The sequence below is a fragment of the Armigeres subalbatus genome, chromosome 1, assembly GCF_024139115.2.
Source record: "Armigeres subalbatus isolate Guangzhou_Male chromosome 1, GZ_Asu_2, whole genome shotgun sequence".
Lineage (NCBI taxonomy): Eukaryota > Metazoa > Arthropoda > Insecta > Diptera > Culicidae > Armigeres > Armigeres subalbatus.
The window spans coordinates 129,602,044-129,619,605 of record NC_085139.1 but is presented as its reverse complement, the minus strand read 5'-3'; the positions used below and the strand labels follow the sequence as shown (position 1 = coordinate 129,619,605).

Below are 17,562 nucleotides of genomic sequence, written 5' to 3'. Positions count from 1 at the left end.
GAGCTGGAGACGAGGTAGAAGAAAAAGTCAGTACTTTCTGCAAATAGTTTTCGTGGGTAGCAGAAATAATTATTTTTTCAACTCAAAATCAAGAAATCTATCATTGCGGAGATATACTTAATAAATATCCCTAATAAATTCCGGGATTACAACTTGCAGACTCACCATCTGTTCATTGATTTCAAAGCAGCGTACGATTCAGTGAAGAGAAATGAGCTGTTGCAGATAATGTCCGAACATGGCTTTCCGGCGAAACTGATTAGACTGATATGTGCAACGCTGGATGGCTCGAAATCAAGTATTCGGATTGCAGACGAAGTGTCAACCTCGTTTGTGACCTCAGACGGATTGAAGCAGGGTGATGCGCTTTCGAATTTATTATTTATCATTGCACTCGAAGGCGCTATTAGGAGATCTGGCGTGCAGAGGAACGGCACTATCATCACGCGGGCGCATATGCTCCTCAGCTTTGCGGACGACATCGACCTTATTGGTATCGATCGCAGAGCAGTAGTGGAGGCTTTTGTCCCACTGCAGAGGGAGACGGCGAGGATAGGCTTAACCATTAACTCTACCAAGACAAAGTACATGGTGGCTCGGAATTTCTTCGGAAGTTTCCAGGAGCTCCCCCGGAAGTTACTTAAGGAGATCCCTCGGAAGTTAGTTTAGGAGATTCCTTCTCAAGTTCCTCTAGCAAATCCCCCAGAAGTTCCTCCAAGAATTCCTCCGGAAGTCCCTCCAGAAATTCTTCAGGAAGTCCCTCCTGGAATTCCTCCGGAAGTCCTTCCAGGAATTCCTCCGGAAGTCCTTCCAGGAATTCCTCTGGAAGTCCCAGGAATTCCTCCGGAAGTCCTTCCAGGAATTCCTCCGGAAGTCCTTCCAGGAATTCCTCCGGAAGTCCTTCCAGGAATTCCTCCGGAAGACCTTCCAGGATTTCCTCCGGAAGTCCTTCCAGGAATTCCTCCGGAAGTCCTTCCAGGAATTCCTCCGGAAGTCCTTCCAGGAATTCCTCCGGAAGTCCTTCCAGGAATTCCTCCGGAAGTCCTTCCAGGAATTCCTCCGGAAGTCCTTCCAGGAATTCCTCCGGAAGTTCTTCCAGGAATTCCTCCGGAAGTCCTTCCAGGCATTCCTCCGGAAGTCCTTCCAGGAATTCCTCCGGAAGTCCTTCCAGGAATTCCTCCGGAAGTCCTTCTAGGAATTCCTCCGGAAGTCCTTCCAGGAATTCCTCCGGAAGTCCTTCCAGGAATTCCTCCGGAAGTCCTTCCAGGAATTCCTCCGGAAGTCCTTCCAGGAATTCCTCCGGAAGTCCTTCCAGGAATTCCTCCGGAAGTCCTTCCAGGAATTCCTCCGGAAGTCCTTCCAGGAATTCCTCCGGAAGTCCTTCCAGGAATTCCTCCAGAAGTCCTTCCAGGAATTCCTCCGGAAGTCCTTCCAGGAATTCCTCCGGAAGTCCTTCCAGGAATTCCTCCGGAAGTCCTTCCAGGAATTCCTCCGGAAGTCCTTCCAGGAATTCCTCCGGAAGTCCTTACAGGAATTCCTCCGGAAGTCCTTACAGGAATTCCTCCGGAAGTCCTTACAGGAATTCCTCCGGAAGTCCTTCCAGGAATTCCTCCGGAAGTTCCTCCGGAAGTTCCTCCAGGAATTCCTTCGGAAGTTCCTCCAGGAATTCCTCCGGAAGTTCCTCCAGGAATTCCTCCGGAAGTTCCTCCAGGAATTCCTCCGAAAATTCCTCCAGGAATTCCTCCGGAAGTTCCTCCAGGAATTCCTCCGAAAGTTCCTCCAGGAATTCCTCCGAAAGTTCCTCCAGGAATTCCTCCGGAAGTTCCTCCAGGAATTCCTCTGGAAGTTTCTCCAGGAATTCCTCCGGAAGTTCCTCCGGAAGTTCCTCCAGGAATTCCTCCGGAAGTTCTTCCAGGGATTCCTTCGGAAGTTCCTCCAGGAATTCCTCCGGAAGTTCCTCCAGGAATTCCTCCGGAAGTTCCTCCAGGGATTACTCCGAAAGAAAATTCCTCCAGGATTTCTTTCGGAAGTTTTTCTGGGTTTTTCAGTTTTTCAAGGATTTGGATTTATTTGCAAAATTGGAAAATTTCCCCGAATGCTTCAAAGCTTCTTATTTGAAACCTTCTAGCAGACATATTGTCACTATGAATGGGGTTCCAATTAATTGGTCTAGCGAAGCCAAATATTTAGGACTTCTGCTAGACCAAAAATTAACTTTTAAAAATCACATTGATGGCTCGACTTTCGAGTCGAGTCAAGTACGAGACACTGAAGACGGCCTTACATTTGAGGTCGAAATACGTATCTGTCAAGATACAATTAAGTGGTGGAATTCAATGGGATTGTATTAACTCGTCTTATGACAAGTGAAGACATTCCACTAAAAAGCTCAAAATAATTTTCTTATTGTAAACATTGTAATTCCTTCATGGTTTAATTCAACCAGAGGAAAAATCCTAATTGCCAGAGGCAATTGAAATGTATTAATAATAAAAAAAATGTAACATAGCAACTAAGGATGATAGTGGTAAGAAAACATGGAACACCTAGCCTAAGAGATAAATGCATGTATTAGATAATTAGCTAATAAAATTGGTAAAAATAAAAAATCGGTGATCAAAACAATCCTTAATAAGACAAACAGTCTTGATGTTGTTTTCATTGTGTGGACAAAGTTCGGTATCTTCAAGAGTTTTACATATACATCAGATTGAACTGATATGTTATGAATAAGCATATGCGGTATTTCGAAAAATTTCGTTTTAGGGAATTCGAAATGAAATTCCGCGGAATTTGAGTATGGCTAAATCTTATTTTCTGATTTCGTTTCTTATCGTTAAATTTCAAAAACTTTGACAGAAAAATCATACTTTCAACGAAATTAAACGGAATTTCGCGGAATTTCGAAATGATTTTTTTATAATTCAAATTTCTTTATCATAAAAAAAATTCGGCTGCGCCGCTGAATAAGGCCATTCAAACTCTACTCAAAATTTTATACATATACATTCTGTCACTAAATCTCACTACATAATACAATTTTGTAACTTCAACAGAAACGCATTTAGCTTTCCATTTGAAAATGTCTTCGATTTTTTGTTAAAAGTGTTCAAGTATAAAACGTAAGCATATCTGTTAAATTAAAAAAAATATTGTTCAGTGAAGTAAAAATAATTTGTAGATCTCATCGTTTTGATATGCTTTTTATTTAAGTTTAGTGATTTGTGTACACTGAAAACCAAAACTACCCAAAAGTGGGTTGTTTGCACTCAAAACCGTGGTTTGGGCCAATAACCCAAATTTGAGTAAAATGACTTTTCTGACACTAGGTAGTTTGCCTTTAATCACATGTAAACAATTTACCCAAAGCTGAGTTTAATCTATCCAAAGCGGACCATGATCAAACCAAAATAGCGAATATTGAATTTACTCAAATTTGGGTTATTGGGCTGAGCAACCTCGGTGTTTGCATCTTGCTCTAGTTCTGATAGCAATCATGGGAAAAAAAGGGAAAACTACCCAAATTTGGGTAAATTTTTTCTGCGATATTCTCAATAATGCGTATATTGAACTCAAAGTTTGGGTTGATTTATCTGTCCGTGTATGTAATATGTAATGTATTATGAGGCGATTGCTCGAATTTTTTTTTTAATCTTTCGTTTATTTGGTAGGCTCATTTGCCATGAAGCGTTACGGAGCCGAAATCATATTTTTCTATACATTTTATGATTCTTATATATAGGGTTAGTTTTGGGGAACCGAAAGACTCGTGGTTTGGTCGAGGTTAGGGAATACAATAATACAGTAGGAAGGGAAAGGAATTTAGGGTGCTTAATTAATTACAATGCTGATGTTCACATGGTTGGCATTCTTGGTGATGTTTCACATCTGTAACGGGACAAAGACACATTTCCTTGGGGAGACAACAACGAGAGGAAGACATACGGATGGGGTTAAACGGCGGGCATAGGGAGTGACGACAAGATGAAGACATTCTTGAGGGATTACGATAGCAAAAGGGATGGGTGGACAATGGTTACAGTCTAACATCAGCAACTTTCAAGAATTGGTAGACAAGGGACATGTATTCGAGGTCAAGACCCGCCAACACTTCCCTAAGGCTTTGGTTGTTTTCCTCGGACCCGGAGATGTTCAGTTAAAGCAGATCTGGGGCCACGATGCTCTTCGCACGCCCACACGACATGATCGATATCCTGATAGTTTTCGCCGCAAACACAGAGATTACCCTCTGAGAGCCCCACTCTGAAAAGATGTGCATTTAAAGTGTAGTGATTGGACATTAGACGACACATGGTTCGAATGAAGTCTTGTCCCATATTCAATTTTTTGAACCATGGACGCTTCGACACCTGCGGGCGAATTGAATACAGCCATCTACCCAACTCCCCATTTGTCCATTTCTGTTGCCAGCTTGTCAAGGTTTCCTGACGAACTAATGTGAAAAATTCATCGAAGGTGATTTGCCTATCGTAAATATCACCTTCCACAGCGCCCACCTTAGCCAGAGAGTCCGCTTTCTCATTGCCCGGAATCGAGCAATGAGAAGGGACCCAAGCCATGGTGATTGTAAATGACCGTTTCGATAGAGCACTCAATGCTTTTCTTATCCCATTTAGGATTCATTGACCGAACAGCCTCCAGTGAACCTAGGCAGTGTCGGTGAAGATGAAAAAGTGATCAGGAGGTAGAGATGCGATTTGCTCGAGTGAATAGTGAATAGCTGTTAGCTCAGCAGTATACACGGAACAAGGCTCTTTGAGCTTAAAGTAGGCGCTATGGAAAACGTTGAAAACACCGAAACCAGTGGAGTCATCCATTTTTGACCCGTCTGTGAAAAAGCTTCTCTCCTGGCTGGCGTGCCCGTATTTGCTTGCAAATAATGGAGGTATTACCTCCGCACGAAGGAAGTCTGGTATTCCATGAACCTCCTGCTTCATGGACAGATCAAATGATACAGAGGAACTGTAGGAGTGTAAGAAGTTAGCACGATTGGTGTCAACCGAAGATGGGCTTACCTCAAGCGTCATATACCAGTGGTAAATACTCATGAATCGAGATTGAGGGTTTTGTTCGAGCAGCTTCTCGAAGTTGTCAATAACCAATGGATTGAGAACCTCACAACGGATGAGGAACCGGAGCGATAATTCCGCGAAACGATCTGTCAAAGGCAGTACTCCCGCAAGTACTTCCAGACTCATCGTATGAGTCGAATTCATACAACCCAACGCGATACGGAGACAGCGGTACTGAATCCGTTGAAGCTTCAGCATGTGAGTTTTCGCCGCGGACTGGAAGCAGAAGCTACCGTATTCGAGAACCGACAGAATTGTTGTTCGATACAACGTGATGAGATCTTCGGGGTGTGCTCCCCACCATGTTCCGGTTATTGTTCGCATGAAGTTGATTCGTTTCTGGCATTTTTGTGTCAGATACACAATGTGCTTCCCGAAGGTGCATTTCGAGTCGAACCAGACCCCGAGGTATTTAGAAGACATGCTATGAGTGATTGACTTACCCATCAGTTGAAGCGAGAACTTAGCCGGCTTCTGTTTTTTTGAAAAGACAACCATCTCAGTTTTCTCCGGGGAGAATTCGATACCCAGCTTTAAAGCCCAAGTAGACAAATTGTCCAAAGTATCTTGCAATGGTCCTTGCAGATCAACCGCTGTTGGCCCCGAAACGGATACAACACAATCATCTGCAAGCTGTCTCAACGAGCAATTTGGCATGTGACATTCATCAATGTCTCTGACGTAAAAAATATAAAGAAGGAGGCTCAAACATGAGCCCTGAGGGAGACCCATGTAGCTAATTCGTGAAGTTGTCAAGTCACCATGAGAAAAACTCATACGCTTCTCTGACAACAAATTGTACACATAGTTGTTTAAAATTGGAGAAAGTCCACACGCGTGGAGCTTGTCGGATAAGATATCGACGCAAACTGAATCAAAAGCCCCCTTATTGTCCATAAATACTGAGCCCATTTGCTCTTTTTTAGCGAAAGTTAACTAATTTCTGAAGAAAGCATCGCAAGACAGTCGTTCGTCCCCTTTCCCCTGCAGAAACCAAATTGTGTATCTGACAACAAACCATTAGATTCAACCCATTTGTCTAGCCGGAAGAGGATCATCTTCTCCAACACCTTCCGAAGGCATGATAGCATCGCGATTGGGCGATACGAATTATAATCCGACGCGGGTTTTCCGGGCTTCTGGATGGCTATCACCCTCACTTCTCTCCAATCATCCGGAACAATGTTGCACTCCAGTAACTGATTGAACAAGTTCAATAGGCGCTTCTTCGCGGCGTCTGGGAGGTTTTTGAGCAAATTGAACCTGATTCTATCCATTCCCGGAGCAGAATTGTTGCATGAAAGGAGAGCGAGCGAGAATTCGATCATCAAAAAGGGGTGATCCATATCATCCCTGTCAGCAAAAGTATCACGTGATACTTGCTCCACTGGTACCGAATCCGGACAAACTTTCTTTGCAAAGTCGAGTATCCACCGCGACGAGCTTTCACGATCTTCGTTAACGGACGACGCGTTTCGCATTCTCCTTCCGACGGTCCAAAGAGATTTCATTGAAGTCTCGCGCGACAAGCCTTCAACGAAAGTGCGCCAATATTCGCGTTTCTTCACCTTGACCAGCTTCTTGAACTGGACTTCGAGCGCGATGTACCGTTTGTGAAGAACGATCGATCCGTGTTTCCGAAATTCCTTAAACGCGTTGGATTTCTCACGATAGAGCTGTGTGCACGCGGTGTCCCACCACGGACTATGTGGTTTCCTACGAATCGAAGCTCCTGGCACCGGCCGGCGTTGTGCATGGAGAGCGCTGTCAATAACCAACTGAGATAGAAACTGATACTCTTCCCGTGGTGGAAGTGTTTCTATCGACTGTATGCCATTGATGATGGCCTCCCCATATTTCCCCCAATCGATGTGCTTTGTAAGGTCATATGAGAGGTCGATAGAACCGGATTGATTATGTCCATTGGAAATTAAAACTTCGATCGGCAAATGATCACTACCATGGGGATCTTGGACCACCTTCCAAGTACAGTCCAACGATAATGAGCTCGAACAAATGGAAAGATCTAGACGGCTATCTCTTGCTGGAGGTGCCACTCGTGTAACTTCTCCTGTATTCAAAATTGACATATTGAAGTCGTCGCAGAGGTCGTATATCATTGTTGAACGGTTGTCGTCGTACAGTTCCCCCCAGCCTGTTCCGTGGGAGTTAAAATCTCCCAAGAGCAACCGTGGCTCAGGCATAACCGAGCAGATGTGCGAGAGATCTCTACGAGATATCGCGGTGTTTGGAGGAAGATATATCGAGGCGATACTGAGGTCTTTTCCTCGGATAGTCACCTGACATGCAACAGCTTCGGAGCCAGACATGGGGGCAAGATCGACTCTATAGAAGGAGTGCTGTTTTTTGATCCCTAAAAGCACTCCTCCTCTCGCTCATCCTGATGTGAAATCACAAAAGTTGAACGCTTTTGAGCATTTCCATCCGCCTTTGATTTCACCATGTTGGATTGGGGTTCACTTTGAGCCAGTTTTCTAGGCTTTTTCGAGGGTCGCTGGCTCTGTTTCACTCTTTTCCTCGTTGAGCCTTTGAAAACGAAGGGAACCCCATTTCCAACTTCAGAGTCAGAACTACCTTGATCGTCCAGAGGAAGAGATGAGTAGATGGTGTCAGAAACAACCGGTTTAGCGGCCTTCTTCAGCATCTCGGCGTAGCTACGTCGCGAACGCTGCTGAAGAGAACGCTTCTGTTGAATTCGCCGCTGTATGTACGTCGGGCAAGCTTCAAGAGCATGTGGAGGGCCGTAGTTGCAATAGACACATTTCGGTGCCGTCTTGCATGCGCCATCCACATGCTTCTCTCCACATGATGCACAGCGAGGTTTATTGCAACAGTACTGAGCAGTGTGGCCCAGCTGCTTGCAATTAACGCAATTCATCACCTTCGGTACATACAGCCGCACAGGTAGACGAAGTTTGCCAATCACTACGTAGTCAGGCAGCGCGGACCCGGAGAAGGTGACGCAGAAAGAATCAGACGGAGAATAAATCCGCTTCTCTTCCTCCTGCGACACTGAATACATTTGTTTGCAATCCAGTATCGCAACAGGAGGCAAAGAAACGTTCTTAAAACGACCGAAACCTTGTTTCAAATCGCTGCATCTCATACTTCCTTCCGTCACCACCCCCGCGATCTCACACACTGCTGACGGTAAATAAACCTTATATTCGAGAGTGAAGAGCTCGCAGGTGGCAATCTCGTTGGCCTGTTTGCGATCACTGACCGTGACGCGAAGCTTACTGGACCCAACCAGGTCAATGGTCGTGACAGACGAGAATCGCTTTTCCAGATCTTTGCTGATCTGACTAATATTCAAGCGTTTGCCTTTGGGTCGAAAGAAAACAACATATGGCCCATCAGAGTCGTGAGGGTAGACCTTGGAGCGAGGGGTCGTAGCGGAAAAAGCACCATTAGCTACTGGAGAGATGGTATTCGTGTTGATGGTTTCCATTATATTTTGGTTAGGAACACCAGAATGCAACAAATAATCATGGGACAAGGGATGTGACGAACCCCCGCCACTTTCGCCTTCGCGCATTGCGGAGACCAAAGGTCCCGCTGCAGCGAGGCACACACACAATAATTTAAAAAAAACACTTATCACAGAGAGAGAAAAATACTGATACTAAATAACTATTTAACTATTAAATACAACAGAATGGGAAAATAAGGGAGAGAGAAAAAGAAAAAAAACTTAATAACTTAATATCGAATGAGAAGGTGGAGGAGAAATTACGGGATAAAATAAACAATACTTAACTTAATTGTTCGAATTGTGCTCTTTAAGTTGTGGAAACTCTTCGATAAGCGAAATAATCCTCACTGGTCTACTGGGTACTGTCCGTTCTCCGTTGTCCTTTGAAAGTATTCAGTTTCAACAACCATTGTTTGACAGCAATGAAATGGAGATGGTGACGTTTCAGAAGTTTTCCTGATTTAGTTATTTGTTAGATCTTTTCAGATTTAAGAATGCTCCAGATTTGGGGCATTCTCTGATATTTCATTTATTTCGGATTCTGGAACTGATTCGTATCTTTCCGATTGAGATCATTGTCATGACCTAAACTTCTACCTTCAGATATTTTTGATTCCGAATATCATAGAAATTTATATTTTTTTCACAATTTCTAGATCCTACAGATCCAGATTATTCAAATGATTCACAACCGGTTTTCCGTCACAACCGTGCTGGCGCAGTGCGTTTTTCTTAGGGCAGTTTGAGCATTCCACGGATATTATCGCACTGCAGCGCATTACAGAATTTGTGAAAAGTGATGAAACGAAAACAGGTTTTCATCTAGTAGTCACGATTTTCGTTTATCTTCCAAGGCTAACTCCATAAATAAAATAAGTGATGCATGAAAAATGCCCCTCACCATAAAAAACTCAAAATGTAAAAAAAAAACTCGCTTAATACTTATTTCCAATAGACCTTAGTAAAAAATTAGAAAAAATCGAGTTTTGTATTGTAATCAACAGCTTTCATACTGCTAAGATCTGTTGAAAATGACATTTTGGAAAGTTTTACATATTCAACAAATCTTCATGAATTTTTTCGAAAATTTACCTGGAGACTTTATTTAAGATGTTAATTGAAATGGAGGGGAGGCACACTGAGGTCTGTTGGAAATTTTAAGTGATGAATATTTTCACGTTGTTTATCCCTTACCATTATACTTTTGAAAATGGTGAATAGATTCTAAATGATCTGTTACTTACCTATGTACTTTTGTAAAATTAAGCTAGATTCTCCCAATGGCATTTGGGTGACAATTATGTAGCTTGAAATCAGTAGTGATACAGTTTAAATTTAAATTTTCGATCACTGTTCTAGTTTGAACCTGGAGCACAATAGAACGAACTCGCTGGTTTCCCCAGCAGTGTACAAAAAATGTTTTGAAAAACTTATGATATAATTATGTTGCTGCCAAGAAAAGCGCCGCAATTGCAAAGTGGATTGATTCGTAGTTAAAATGATACATTCATGCACCAAAATATTTGAAACTCGTGATTCATTCGTGGTTCAAATCTGCAGAAAATAGAACTGAGCGTTATTCCAGTTTTAAGTTTTTGACAGTTGACTGGTATTATTTAGATTCATATTTAAAATGAGCATTGCAGATTTTGCTCTTAGGCCGTTACATTTAATAAAGATTATGTCCTATTGATGCCGGAAAGGTCAAGGGTAATAAAAGATAAATATTTAAATGAAAAAAAATCTAAAGCCTCCTCGGATTTGTTAAAGAATGTTTAGATAATCCTTATAATTTTCCGAAATTCTATTTTGTTGTCGCATAAAAATTTTATGCATTTTTTTTATATTTGTATCGACCTTATTTGACTCAAAAAATATTAACCAAAACTATTTTTCCCGTAGATTTTTTTATCCGTTTTTTTTTGCATTATGTATATAATGCTTAAAAAAACTATTAAATAAAAATTCCGCGAAAAAAAAAAATTCGTTTCGTTTCGTAAAATTTCGAATCAGATGAACCCGAATTTCGTTTCGTTTCGAAGTTTCGGAAATAAATATTAATTTCGTTTCGTTTCGTTTCGATTCAACAGTAGCATTTATAATTTCGTTTCGTTTCGTTTCGTCAGGAAAAATAGTGTTATCGCATACCCTTAGTTATGAAAAGCCGAAAAAAAAACTTACATGGGACAATGATGCGTAGAAGGCCGATTTACACGTGCACAACCTCCAATATTTTTTATTGGAATTCATCACGGGTCGCCAGCATAGAAGGCTACTGTCATGGTAATTGTTCGGGCTTTACATCAAAATATTTAACAATCCCCATTTCACCCACGGATTGTCGTAATGCATATAACTTTTAATTAACAGACATGTGCAACAATAAGTTGTCAAAACTGCGCCATGATTCCAAGAAATTCTCCATGATGTAACGTGAATGGGGTTCACATGCTGCTATTGACATGATATTTCATTCATAATTCATTGAGCTGTCAATGTCTATAGCCCCACCCACTTAGAAAAGCATCATTTTAAATACATTTTCAACTTTTTTTTTGTTAAGGTAAATTTTCCAATTAAAATCAGCCTTCCAGTTGATGATTGGTACCTCCTCCAATCAAAGAATAAAAGAATCGTTGGTACTTTAACTGCTTAACAGGACCTCCAGTGGCCTCGAAGATAAAACTTATTGCTTCCTGGTTCACTGATTTCGTGTTTGTGTTCCCGGTCAGAACCGGAAACGGAACGGAAGCGTCTAGTAATGGACCCATGAATGGTGCGTAACCCTCCTCCTGAAAGCGAAAAGTTTTGGGGCGATGAAACTTGTTCACAAATTATCGATTTATTACTATACTTTCTGAAGCACATTTCAACTCGGATAACAAATAACAAAAACAACCTTTTCTGAATGGAATGATGTTTTGTGTTGTTGCTGTCGTTGTTGGCAAGACATTGCCGGCGCGTCGGGAGGAGATACCCACAGCAGCAGTGAAGACACACAAGTTTCAACCGAGCAAAACACGGTTCTGCTGAAATATATTCGTCTCTTTATATAAGGGAAAATTCGCATACTATATATGATAGGCAGCTGCAAAATAAGAAGAAAAAAATAATTACGAGCCAAAACACAGAAAAATGCCATTATAACTTATCACGTCATAGTAAAGTTTCAAAACATGTACAAAGCAACAATAAATAGAACAATGAAAAGTTAAACAAAAAGGAAAATATATTAGGAAATCTATATGCATAAAAATGAATTTCTGTCTGTCTGAACCTTATAGACTCCGAAACTACTGAACCGATCAGCGTGATAATTTGTATGCAGACCTTTTTAGGGTAAGAGAAGGTTCTTAAGATGGTTCGAGACCCCTCCCTTTTTTGGAAAGGGGGGTTTCCATACAAATTAAACATCAATTTCTTCAAAACTCGAGAATTAATCAGATAATAAATCAATTTTAGGCGAAACGAAGTTCGTCGGGTCTGCTAATAATAATATATAATCAAAATGTTGTTAAAGAAAATGTCAGTAAGCACACAAAAGCCTTGAGCCCTTAAGCCCTTTATCTTTCCCATTTATCTCTCAACGTACTCGCAAGCTACTAAGATAGTCCCCGGTGGCGGATTCATTCTACTCTGACAGGGAGTCTTTCGGTAGTGGAAGCTCCCCCGATACCGACGACCCGCATCCATAGAAGGCTATTAAATTACCAACACTACGCTTTCACTTGGTCAGCATATTCCATGAATATTATTCGAAGATCAGTTCAAGTCCTACACACTTTCACACTTCAACGGGTGACCAGACGAGTGCCGAGGTCAGCCCAAAGATTCTGGGCGAAGATAGCTTCCGATTAAATTGTGCCCCGACGACCCGATTTCCCATGCACTGAGCCATTCAGCTCCCGCCTTGGTCGTGAACTACTCGGGTAGTTCCCGGCAGTGGATTCATGCTACTCCACAGGGAGTTCCCCAACGTCGGAGGCTCCCCCGTAACCGATGACCCGTTTCAACGGGTGACCGGACGAGTGTCAAGGTCGATCTAAAGATTCCGGGTGAAGATAGCTTCCAATTCAATAGTGCTCCGAAGAACCCGAAACCGGTGCGTTCGCACACCACCGTCTTCTCAGCTGGTCCCCGGCGGTGGGCCTAGCCTACTCGATGCCCTTTAGCCATTGAGCTCCTACCTTATTCGTTGACCCATAATGCTCCTGCCTTGGTCGCGATCGCAAACGAGAAGCTCCCCGAAAACGGAAGGTCCCCCGAAACCGGCTATAGCGCTATATTCGACGGCTACGCGCTCTCCGCAAGTGGACAACAATTTCAACGTTGGTGGCTGACACTAGCATTTCCATTCATTATCGACATATATCTTCCGCGGCGTCGTCCTCATGACTGCTATTCGCAATGGCGGCCTGCTGCTGATCCGTGCCCCAACTTCGTTGTAGGATATCGCCTATCCTGCTCGTGACTAAGGGAAGATCCATTAATTACGTAACGCAAATATTGGGCATTTTCAACCTCCCCTCCCCCCTATGTCACACTTTTTATATAAAACATTTGAAAATTTTGTATGGATCGTAACACTACGCTCAACCCCCTCCCCCTTTAAGCATTATGTAATTTGTGGACGATCCCTAATGGAACCGCACTCCACTGTTCTGACATATTCTTCTGACGATGTAAGCGGTGGTAGTGACCATTCCGCATGCCTCCAACATCGCACTTCACTCCGTTTCGCACCGCGGATACACATGCCGCCTCACAAGGTACGGTGCGATATGCGCTGATGACTTTTAGGCACATTGGCCTTTGAGTACTCTCCATCTTTCGGGTGTTGCAGTTTGCGCTCAACCATTCCTCATATAGACTGATCAGATATGCTGCAGTCAATTAGACCTCCTCGATGGGCTTTTCGTTCTCGGTGATGGTTACGTCATCGGCGAATCCCACTCACTTCAATCCTGGCGGGAGCATTACCCTCAGCATTCCCAGAATCTGGACAGCTATACCGATTCTTCCAGCCGAAGCAACGAGTTCGCGATGTCTATCCAGCGAACTGTTGGATGGATTCCGCAAGTCAAGTTATTATTATTATTAAAATCTTTATTAAAGAGGTTTTTAGCCCAAGGCTAGTTCACCTCCGCCAAGTCAAGTGTTATTATTGCGCAGTAACTGATACCGCGCCGCTTGCAGTCGATGGCGACGTCTTCAGTGTCAACCACCGATTTAATGGCGGCCACTGGGTTGGGCCGGGAGGAGCCGCTTTGAACATCTCGATGCGTTCTTCCCTCACTTCCGCCAAACGTGACCTTTGTAGTCTTCTTCTAGACCTGAGGCAGGTTGTTCGCAGGGCTACAATTGCCGGCATGCAGTTCCGTAGTCGTGCCTTCCGCGGCATGGTAGCGTCACACGCTCGTAATAGAACCGCAACCAGTTCGTCGCCGTTCAAACTTCCCGGCGAAATTTCTTCTAGACCCATAGTTTCGCTGAAGGTCCCACTGTCGAAGTGAGCGACCATTCACACCCGGGTTGCAGGAGTAGCATTTCCGGCTTTCTTTCCTTGTTTCGCTGCTTATCCTGTACCGGATAGCTAAATGGTCACTGTGGGTGTAACCATCATCAACCCACCACTGCAGATCACCGACCAAACTTGGACTGCAGAATGTTACGTCTATTATCGATTCCACTCCGTTTCGCTGGAAGGTACTTCTTCCAGAGCACGGTTTCCCGCTTGAAAGCCCCTACAGCGTTTGCCCTCTCAGGTTAATAAAGCGACTTTCTCACTCTATCGCCGACGCATTGAAGACCCCTGTCTCCGCGCCTGTTTGCATCGTGCCTTATACGCCCTCGTGCGGTGTTGATGCATTCTTCTCCTCCACTGTTTACATTTGCCGTCATACAAGTCGTTTCTCTGATCCGAGGCCACCATGTATGTCTCTACCAGCCAGCTGCAAAACAAACTATGCCTAGGTGCTCTTTCGTTGGGACCCCACTTCCAGCTACTGCGCTGAGTCTTGGGCTAGTCTACCATCTTGTAGCCGCCCAACGTTCTGCTGCAGCGTTCGACATCGACGCGTGTTGTTGGATTTTATTTTAGCACTGCGGTAAGCGCAAATGATAAGAACGTGGTCGATTTGGTTTTCCTTTTCTTGTTAATTGATCTATGTCAGCGGTTTTCATCCTTTTTCTTGAGTACCCCTTCGAACTTTCGCATTAATTGAGGTTTATTTTTTCTGTGAGTGAAAGACTCCAATTCAAAGTAAATTTATATAGTCGCCTCTTTACATTTCGATATTGCAGGAACCATCGAGATGGGGAGAGATCGAAAAATGGAAGGGAAATTGAAATGGGTATCAGATCCAGAAAAGCTCGTTGCTATGAAAAACTATAAAAAAAACAAAATGTCATTTCTTATTGTTGATATGTTTGTTGTTGTACAAAATGGTCTAGTAGCCTAGAAATTTGAATATATCGACATAAGGAGAGTGCATCCAGAACAAAATATGATGAGAATACATCGAAATAGGGAGATATCGAGATATGGCGGATATCATTTTTTTGTGGATTTAAGGGACCGAGCAAACTTTCCAACATAGGGAGAGATATCGAGATATCGACTGTACATCAAACTTTCTACAAAACCTTTATGGCTATTGGAGGCTTCATAGCCTCTTAAAAGTACGCCTACAAGCCAATTGGAGGAAGAATTTCGTGCCTCTTGAATGGAGGCTTCCAAGCCTTTTGAAGGGAGGTTTCTAAAGCTCTTGGAGGGAGCCTTCCGAGCATCTTGAAGGGAGGCTTCTGAGCATCTTGAACGGAGGCTTCTGAATCTCTTGAAAGGCAGCTTTCGAGCCTCTTGAAGGAAGGCTTCCAAGTCTCTCGAAGGGAGCCTTCCCAGCATCCGGAAAGTAGGCTCCCGCGTCTCTTGAAAAGAGGCTTTCGAACCACTCGAAGAGAAGCTTCGGAGCTACTTAAAAGGAGGCTTCTGAGCCTCTTGAATGGAGGCTTCGAGCTGCTTGGAAAGAGGGTTCCGAGAAGCGTAGAGGGATGCTTCATATTATTTTGCTACGAAGCAAGTTTTCGGAGAAAGCATTCATGCATCTCAAATGAAGTCTTCCGTACCTTCAGACTCTAGATTTTAGTTCAGAAGCATATTGTTAACATATTATTCAATGTTTTGCTTGCATTGAAGATTTTAGAAATGTGTTCATTAAACGTTTGGTCCTTTTTATCTTTTGTCGCAAAGCCCTGTCAGATCCCACTGTGCTGGTTTTGGAGGGTACACGGAAGAAATAAACTACCCAACAGTGAGATCAATTCACCCCACCTCGAACATCCGTACGGGATGCCAAAATTAAGTAAATGAGGTCGACATAGTTCGCCTTTGCTCCCATGTTAAAAAAGTACCCAACGGAAAATTTATTTACCCGACTGGAGGCTTAATTCACTCAATTTCGACCTCAGACAATAAACTCAAAGTTGGCTTCCCGTATAGAACTGGCGTCGTTGGATTGTTTCGCTCTTTTGTTTTTGACAACAGAATAAAGAATGGATGAAAGAGAAGAGAAAAAATAATTCAAAAGTAAGTGAAAAAAAATCAACGCTGGGTACTTTTTTTCTTCCGTGTAGGATTTAATAGTCTTTGATTTACTGATCGCAATACATATTATGTACAAGTCAAAGTTTTGAAACAAAAAAAAACAATTATCAATAAGTTTTGATTAACTTGGAAATGCATCCGGCATTCTTGTCCGAGATACCCCCTGGGGCCAGCGAAGGTACCTCCAGGGGTTCATGTACCCCAGGTTGAGAAACACTGATCTATCTGTATGTATGTTCATGAAATGCGAATCTATAAAAAAAAACCTTGTTTCTTTAAAGTGCTATTTTAAACCTTCCTTGTGTGTTTCATTACCTTCCATTATGCACGAGAAAAAATCATCATTGCTTAATGGATTAATCTGAGCTTTTTTTACTGTTACTTTAGTTTGGTGTGCCAATTACGTTTTCACAAGCGTGTTTGAAAAACACCTTCGGTATTGGGAATTTAATCTTTCAGACCTGAGACGAGACCTGCAAAGACGGCTACTTTTTCCTTGTGTTGACACTTTTTCTTCTTTTCATCACAGTTGATAGTCGATTCTCAACTGTTTCCTTGAGTGTTTAACCCAAGATGAATACACCACTAGGTGTTCCAATCTGCCAAATTCACGATTCAGCCATCTTGGATTTCAGTATGGGAGAGCCAGACGGTATGTTTTCGTTTTGCACTGAAAATTCTTCAGACTATTTATAGAACATGCATTTCAAGAGCACACAACGGGATTTCCATTTTTATTGCCCTGTTTTGTTGTGTTACTATTTTATCACTGACTGTTCACTCATCTGCCAACACCGAACGAAGAAACATTTTCCAAGTGACAAGTTAATTAAAATACAATTCGCTTCGAGCGGTTGTTATCGACAGTTTCTGGGGAACCGCTACTTTTCGAAACAGTGAGAAGTGAGGCTTCACCGCCCTGACCTGGGGTGAAGGTAAATTGGGAACACGATACCGAACAAAACACATGTATATTTTCCCTTCGGAAACTGCGCGCTGGATGGAGAAACGGCTAGCGAGCGCCGCTCATGTTTTCCACTCGTCCTTGTCGCAGAGATAAATTAAGCAATTTTCAAATGCTATCCCCGACTGCAGTCAGCGTGGTGGGTGGATACTGCTATTGCGGAAAGCGCGTGGAAGTTTTGCTGCCTTTCTCATTGTTCTCCGTAGCCTGAGGATGGGCAGTTTTTTGGGGTCGGCAGTCATTTTACTTAATGGCGAAAGGTTTTGTATGTTTTTGATTGTTCGTATTATGCGTTCAGGATGTTTACGGATGCTATTTAGGAGATAATGGATGTCGTTTGTTTCTCGCTTGAAAGTCAAACTGCTTTATTTTGGTCTACGTTTGGGTGACAGAAAACTGATTCATA

The 17,562-nt window shown here is 42.8% G+C and overlaps 1 protein-coding gene across 1 annotated transcript in view; it reads left to right on the top strand.

Annotated features, from left to right (window-relative positions):
* Positions 1-17,562, top strand: part of LOC134205127 (tyrosine-protein phosphatase 99A-like) — a 409,912-nt gene that overhangs the window by 15,807 nt on the left and 376,543 nt on the right.